This window comes from Chamaea fasciata, unplaced genomic scaffold (assembly GCF_029207755.1).
Source record: "Chamaea fasciata isolate MVZ Bird 193981 ecotype frontalis unplaced genomic scaffold, bChaFas1.0.hap1 SCAF_7, whole genome shotgun sequence".
NCBI classification, from domain to species: domain Eukaryota; kingdom Metazoa; phylum Chordata; class Aves; order Passeriformes; family Sylviidae; genus Chamaea; species Chamaea fasciata.
Genome location: NW_027094092.1, coordinates 4,061,656 through 4,070,179, shown reverse-complemented (window position 1 = coordinate 4,070,179; position 8,524 = coordinate 4,061,656).

Genomic DNA, 8,524 nt, shown 5'->3' with positions numbered 1-8,524 from the left:
CCTGCGGGTCTTGTTTTGTTCCGAGTTTTGTCCCCGAGTCGCGAGTTTTTTCTAGAAATGGAGCCGAATATCGCCATGGACACGCACACGGGAGCGTTTGGGTGTGATGGGATCCCCCCCTGAAGGTAAGGGCAGCCCGGCCGTGGGGCTGCGGGGCACCCCAAGGGGGGCTCCGCCAACACCGGGGGACTCGGGTGAGCACCTCCCTCACCCGGCGGCCCCGCGCTCAGCTCCTCTCCTCTTCCCCAAAACTTTCCAAAGCAACATCTGCCACTAAGTTAACCTGCCCGTGGCCAGGCATCATCCCGGGGGCGCCGAGGAAAATTTTCAGGGCGTCAAAATAGAAGAGAAACAAAGTCCAGAATGAAGTACGAACCTGTGTGGCGTGTGCCTGCCCTCCGGGGCGGGTGTGTCCCGGCGAGCGGTCCCGCGGAGCAGCCGGTCCCCTCCTAGATGCCACTGGCCGAGGCCGGGCGTCCCGCCGCAAGCATCCTGCGGGCGAGAGAAAGAGGCTGCGATTTGTAAGCTCGCACCAGTCTCGGAGGATCCAAAGAGATTCTAAAAGCTGGGATCTAGTCCTTTTTTTTCTGGAGTGAAGTCAGTCGTGTCCGTGGTTTTTGGGTTTTTTTATCCTGCTCTTTTTGTTGTTGTTGTTGTCGTAGGGTTTTTGTTTTTTTTTTTTTCTCTGTTGCACTCCCTCTCTAGCAAATAAGCGATTTTTTTTTTTACTCTTGTCCACAGGGCGTTAAAGGAGGAAAAGAGAAAAACCACTTTGTCCGAAATTGCAGGCAAATATCATTTTTACAAGCTCTCAATTAGCCATCCCTTGGATTAGCACCTTCTTACGCCTCCTCGCCAGAATAAAGCAGCCGTAATCTTGTTGCTATTTTCCCCTCGGGCGCCGCGGGCTTTGTGTTCCCTCCCCCCAAAAAAACTTTTGACGCCCCCACCCAGCCAAAAAAAAAAAAAAAAAAAAGAAAAAAGAAAAAAAGAAAAAGAAAAGTCCTCCGTGTGCTGGGAGGGGAGGGCAGGGGTGACGTCACGGCGGGGTGCGGGGGGGCGCCGCCGGAGCGGGAGCCCCGAGCGAAAGTTGGGAGGAAGAAAGAGCAGCGGGGCGGGCCGGGCGTGCGGCGGGGCCGGGGGCCGCCCGCCCCGTCGCGTCCCGCCGGGCCGGGGCTGTCCCGGCGCGGAGCCCCACGGGCCCGGCGCGGCTCCGCGCCGCCATTTTACCTCCGCCCGCCGCGGAGGGGCCGTGCGGGACCGGCCCCGCTCCCCGCGGGAGCGCCCGGCCCCGGCCCCGGCCCCGGCGGCGCTCCCGGCAGCCGTGCCCCGCCGCGGGCAGCGGGACCTGCCGGGGCTGCCGTGCCTGGATACCTCCCAAGGAAACGCTGTGCTTTTTCTTTTTCCTTTTACTATCTAGCAGACTGCCACTCGCCGCTCTCCCTCCCTGCCGGCCTGGTTTTCCTTTTCCTTTTTTTTTTTTTTCCTTCTCTTTTTTTTTTTTTTTTTTTTTTTAAGTGCATTTTCCATTTTTAAAATGACTCCGCTCGCCTTTGTAACTGGGGAGAGGAGCAGCAGTGCTTTGAGGTGCTCGGCGTTCCCCTCGCCCCAAAGCCCTGCCCTCCTGCAGGCGCAGACCGGCCCCCCTTTTCCCCTTTTCCCTTCTCCGGGGCGAGGGCTGCGCCGTGGGACCTCGCGGCCCCGGCTCTCGGCATGGACTTAGGCACTCTTTGAAGATTTCTACTTTAAAATCCGCACAGGATTAATGTAACCAGCATTTTTCTGCATCTGGTTTGTTTTGGGTTTTTCTCCTCCCTCCACTTCTTTTTTTTTTTTTTTTCTCCCAACTATTCCAAACAAAAAGAAAAAAAATGGGCGTAATATAAAAATGGTTTAAAAAACAAAGGTAAGTAACTATTATACGTGGCAAGACGCGCCTTTTTGTTTGTTTTTTCCTAATTAAAATAATTTTCACTTTTTAAATATGCTCTCGTGCCTGGGTATTGATTTGTATTAAACAGCAGCGTTTGCTTCCCTTTCGTATTTTGTTAGGTGTTGAAAGCAGAAAGTGCTGAGTTAGAAACTCCAGTATCGTCTCGTTGTATTAATATCTGGGCTGCGAACTACCTTTTTTAATACCCAGAAAAGTGCTTAAAGTCCTCTTGTCCAGTTCGGTCTAAAACTGAAGAGATACACAAATCCTGACGTCTTAGACTACAATGCTTTTGCCTTCAGGACACTTAATGCCTATTTGTATATGTGGGGACAGTGTTTGAAACCTATAATGCGCAGGACACTGAGTTAAGTGGAGCTTTTCTAGTTTATAAACAATCTGCAAAAAGTTTGGAATCGATTTAACCTCTTTTATGTTGGCCTTTTTGCATGAGGCACAGCTCCGCATGGCAGGCTAAAAAAAAAAAAAAGTCTTTCTGGACCTTGCCGGAGTCTCTCTGAAACTGGAAGACGAACGTACATCTTTCCGTACGAGAACGCCTTTGATTATAAATATGGGAAAAGTGTCAGGCAACCAGACCCGCTCGAAAAGCCTTCAGAAAAGAACGGGGGTGGGGGGTGAAAGCTTAGCGCATCCTGACGGGCTTTTTAAATGCTATTGATTGGGACAAGCTGTTCAAAACCCCAGTAACAGTTAATCTGCCTGTTAATCAAGCCACTAAGGAGCTCAATGCGAGTTTTATTAGCAACTGGAGGACACAGGCAGCAGAAAGGATCAAAAGCCTACACCCTTGATATTTGTAAAACCAGCCTTTCCCCCCCGCAAAAAAAATATTTTCAATTACACAGTAATTCGGAGCTTATCAGGGCTCGCTCGCAGCCCCACGCAGATGGTTCCGCAGGCGCTGCCAAAGCCACGAAAGCAAAGGAAGCGGCATCGCCCCGGCCCCGCCGAGGTGCGGGGGTTAAAAATAACGCTTTGAGGAGGTGTCCCGCTCTCGCCTCTCTCCCATCTCGGACCCTCCTGGCCTCCCGAGTTAGCAGCAAAACCTCCACTTGGCAAACCACGAGGAACCGATAGAGAAGCTCCTCGTATTCACGACAATTGTGTTATTAGGCTGAGGGGTCGAGGGCTCTTTTTCTTTTAGCTGACGTGTTTGATTTATCGCGGCAAGTTTGTAGGGCATATTTCCCTCTGCCCGTCCTTTTGGTAGAACCTCTCATTTAATTGCTAAAGAATAAAAAGTTCAAATAGCAAGATTCGTAATTTGGAGAGCCTAAAAGTTGGATTTCAATTTATTCAATGACCAGAAGTATTATTATATCGGCTAAAATCAGCATTGGATCTTGTCATTTTTTTAATGCAATCCGATTCCTTTATATGTCAGCGAGATATGCATATAAAAGACTATCTGGTCAGAGGTAATTATGTCACAGCTTTTTCTCGGCATGACAGCTGGATAAACACCATCTCCAATAAACATCTCTAATTAGGGAGGAGGATCTGAGATAGATGGTGTTTGATTTATTACTGAAGGAGAATGTCCATTTACCGGTATATTATAGCGAAGCATCACAGGGAGCGTTCCCGCTAACGCACCGTAAGGAGTATTTGCAGATGCTCGAAGACAGGTAAGCGGTGCTTTACGTTTTACGCTGTTATTTTGTTTAGCGTTCTTTGGGAGGAAAACCGGCCTTTTTAGGGCACCTCTCTTTCCCACCGACGCCCTGATTTAGCAGAGGTCCCCAGGGCTGGGAAGGCAAGCCCGAGTTTGGGCGCCGAGAGGTGGTCGCCTCTCGGCGACCGGACCTTTCCAACCCGAGCAGGGCACCGGAGCCTCCTGGGCCACCGGCGAGCCGCAGGCGTTGGGCGGCGAAGGGCGGCTGGGACGCGGCCCCCGACGGCAGCTGGCCCCGGCTCGCCTCCCGCAGCCCCGCCGCCGGCTCTCCTTTGCGCGGCCCGGACCCTCCACGCCGCGCTCCCGTCCCGTCCGTTCGGCCCGGGCGCTCTAGGGGCCCGAGGGGCGCCGAGCGGGCCGCGGTAACCCGCGGCTGCCCCCGCCACCTGAGATGGGTCACGGCGAGGGAGCGGGGCCCGGGTCACGGGGCGGGGGCAAGGGGAGGGGGCCGCACCGCCCGCGCGGGGGAACTTTGGGAAAAGGCTCCACCGCCGGCCGCCCCCTCCGCCCCGGGGCGCCCCCTCCGACGGGCGGACAGCGGCCGGAGTCGCTCCCTCCCACCCCCACCTGTTGTGCGGGGCTCCGGCCTTCTCCCCTCGCCTTTCCCCCGCGGGGTGGGGGTGCCGGGGTCGGGGTGTCCGGCCCCTCCCGTCGGGCCGGCGGGCGCAGGGGGCGTGCGGAGACCTTACCTGTCAGCGGGAGCGGAGGGTCCGGGCGCGGCGGTCCCGCGGCCGGGAGGAGGTACCTGGCGGCTCCGGTCGCCAATTTCCACGCAAGAACCTGCCACACAGTTTAAATGTCAATGACAGCAAAAGAGGGGTGCTGCCTTTGCACTAACTTTCCCTTAATATCCACGCCAGCGCCTCCCCCATTGGCTGGGCCGCCCCGGTGACGTCACGGCGGACAGTAGTTAGCTAATGAGACATTTTAGGCGACACGAGCGCGAGCCCGGACACCGCCCGCCCCGTCGGCGGGCACGGCACGGCACGGCCCGGCTCCACCCCGCCCCGCCCGGGGCTCGGCCGCGGGAAGGGGCACCCTCGGACCGGGGCACCCTCGGACCGGGGCGCCCTCGAGGTCGCTGCCATTCCCGCTGCCTCCCGGCAAACGGGGGCTGCGGCCCGACGGCTCGGCCCAGCCCGGCCCCGCCGGCGGCCGGGCCTATCCCCGGCCTCGCAGGCCGACGCTTAGGCTGGGGTTTGGCTTCTTCCCCTCCGAAACGCGCTCCGCACGAGGGACGATCTTGCACGGGGAAAAGGAGGCCCCCAAAACCTGACGCAGCCCTGCGGCTCTTCGGAAACTCTGCGGACCCCCAAGCCCTCAGCTCTCCTGCGGGACTGGGGCGCTGGCCCCGGCCAGAAGGAAGGGCAGGCGCGGAGCTGCAGCCTGGCCTGGCCGTGGCCCCTCTGCGGGCGACGCGGGTCCGGCGGGCCCCGGCCGGGCTCCCCGCTCACACCCTCTGCCATTAGAGCGGGAGGGAGAGGCCGGTATTTGCACACACTTGTCAGGGTAAATAATTCATCGGCAAAGAGGCCCCCCCGCCGCCGATAGTCCTATTGAACTGCACTTAAATGTTTCATGAACCTGCCGCCCGGCTGGGATGAGGCGGGGGCTGCGGGATCCATTAGGAGCGGGCTCTGGCGGGGGGTGCGGGGAGAGCTCTTTGAGGGGTGCAGAGCGCTGTCCCGGCCCCTGCTCCGGTCCTGGAGGTCAGGGACCCACCCGGGGCAGGAACCCACTGGGATCCGGGGTGACCCTGTCCCTTGGGCGGCCGGGCCGCGCAAGTACCGCGCGTTGGCAGGTAGCGACGGCCCCGGGGGCGCTGCCAGGAAGGGGTTTCGCGGCGCGTTTGGAGCCGCTGCCATTAAGGGGCTTGCGGCTCCCTGCAACCCGGCAGGGTCCTCCAGGGAAGCGTTGGAAACACCACGGCTCCCGCCTGCTTATCTGGCTGTCAATAAAAGGAGATGGCTCCTAAAGCAGGGCCAGGTGCTGCCTCCCCTGCTCTCCAGCGCGCCGCTCTCCAGAAACTGCTCAGGCGTGAAGCCAAGTCTGCTTGGCCAGGCCTCGGCGGAGGCAGGCAAACAGCCCCTCGCCAGCGCCAGAGCGCTCTGTTTGCCTTTTTATCTCCTAAAAAAAAAAAAAAAAAAAAAAAAAAAAAAAAAAAAAAAATAGAGACAGAAAGAGGGAAGCGAGGCAGGAAGGTGGGGGAGCGGTGGGAACAGAGTCCGTATTCGGCCGAGGGGTCGCCTAAGAGGAAAAAAAATTAAAATGATAATAATAAAGGAGAGGGGGGGAAAAACCTGAAAAGGCTGCGCTGGGAGGCAGGCGGGACCCCGCGGGCGGCCTCCTCTCCCTGCCGGGCGCTGCCTCGGGACAGGCTCCGCGGCGGGGAGGGCCCCGGACAGGCCCGGTGTCACCCCGGACCGGGCGGGGGTGTCCGGGGACAGCGGCCGTCCCCCGCCCCCAGCGCCCCGCCGAGCCGGGCAGGCTCGGGGCGGGCAGCAGTGCCGACCAAACGGGGCGACAAAGTGTCTCCCCCCCACGTCTGTGTGTGTCCCCGCTAATTTTTGCTCCTGTCGCGGTCGGCTCCGCGACCTTTCCTTAGCCGCGGAGGAGGGAGGCGGCTCCGCGGTGCAGCGCGGACCGGAGCCCCGCGGGCGCGGAGAGAAGCGGGGTCGGTGCGAGCATCGCCGCGCCGGGCAGGGGATAGGAGCAGGGGCACGGCAACTTGTTACAAATTTATAAGCATTATACATATTTGATTTGCACTACGTTCCGAAGTTGTGGGCTTTTTCTTTTTTTCTTTTCTTCTGTTTTTTTTTTTTCCTTTCCCGAGGATGCCCCAAACCCCCGTGTTCACATAGATTGAGCAATTCTCAACACACACTGTAATAATGAGCTTTAATTCTCTATCCAAGCAGAACTTGAGCAATAATAATAAGCACATCAGAACAATTTGTTTACTGTGGCATTGCACAGGCTGCAGGGTCCAAGACTAGCTACAATAAACGGTAAAATCCAAAGCAAAAGCCCTAGAACAGGAAAAATATTGCGATAGAAACGTGCTTTTGGCTTTCAAGGAAAGAGGCACTTGACTAGCATTGTAGCTGGGATATTTTGCCCTTGTCCAAGGTATGTGTTTTTAAATACTTTCTTTTTATTTCCCCCACACGTTTCTTTGCTTGTCTAACGTTTCTCTTTCGCCCCCAGGATTGCGTTTAAACCTTGGTGCAGAAATGTAATTTTGCTCTTGTTTTGTATTGTTGGTTGGGGTGGTATTTATTTGTTTGTTTGTTCGTGGTTTTTTATCCTCTCGTCCTGTCGGCTCAGCCCTCTCGCAGTTTGATAGAAACTGAATAGCTCCATCTCTTCGAATAAGAAATACCTGAGTTATTATTGAAATGGCTTTTTGTGCGCTGCCATGTAAAGTTGGGAGAGCTTTCCGGCTGCTGTGTGGCTGGCAGCCTGCGAGGCTCTCCTGCGACCTGGTAAACGATTGCACCTACCCTTCTTGGGAGCACTCGCCCAGAGCGGGCTGAGCCGGCTGACACGGGCACCCCGGTCTGTGAACCCTGGCGAGCTGGAAACTTGTTGTAACAAGCGGGATTAGTGCGTGTTTGGGGGCTCTAATTTAAGATGCTGCAAGAAACTTCTGTGAACTGAAGCGTCCTAAAGACAGAAATTTAGCAGAAAGATAACATTTCCCCTCGCGAAGAATCCCTCTGTAGCCGACTGTACGATAATTTTCAATGCCGTAACCTTGTTTCTCATCCGAAAAAAAAAATCAAGATTAAAAAAAAAAAATGTTTCTTGCTGTAAAAAAAAAGGAGACGTATAGCTATAAATCATTTCTTTATACCTTAACTTTGTAGCTGGATTTTCTCCCCTCTCTCTCTGTCTCTCCCCCTTTTTTTTTTTCCCCTTTTTTTTTTTTTTTCCCCCCGAAGATCTCTAATGCCATTAATTTGTCGAAAACTTTATTCTGGACTGTCTTGAATTATTTCCCTTCTCTATCCTTTAAAACATTTTCATAATAAGCGTGACTCCGGACAATGTTTGATTTGTTTTTCTCCCCTCATCCCGGTTTAGACTGAGACATTAGCTGAATTCCCTGGGGGTGATTGGATGCAATTCGCTGAAAGTCGACAGGCACGTCCTGGATGTTAGAAATTCACTTTTCCTCAACGTGACAAGGCTGAGTTCGATCTACAATTGTATTTGAAAGGGCAATGAGCGGAAAGATCTCCCATCATTAAAACCTCCCTCTTCTTTAGCAAAATAACAAGATACTTCATTTGCACACAAACACTCAGGGAAAAAAAAAAAAAAAGAATCCCCAAACCCCAACCGACCCACGATAACTCTTTGATAAAACGCTATCTCTGCATAATTTGGGAGGGGGGGACGACTTATCAAAAGGTATCGGAGGACCCCCAAAGCGCCCATGTGATCAAGTTGACTTTTTACTTTAAATCTTGAATAAGATGTGAGTTGTAACAAGGGGATTTGCACTTACTCCATGACCCTTGTAATTGGATTAAATATGGACTGAGACGTACAAAAACATACCAAGATTGACACCTGCCAACTGGACTTCCTTATGATTGATTGTGATGCTTCGTGCTGGCAACAATAATGAAATAAATTGTATGGATAAAACAGCACATTTGTCATTTCCGTGCCATAAGAGAGGAAGGCAGCGTGTTAGGCAAGCTGTTATCTGACAGGCACGAACAGCAGACACAACTAAAGAGCTAAACAAGGATTCCAGACATTGACAAGACAAATTATAACTTGTCACAACCTTTTTAAATTCAGAAGTTTTCAATTAACATATATATTGCTGTTACATATAAGATCGGGTGGACTTAAAACATAAACAGGCAGGGACG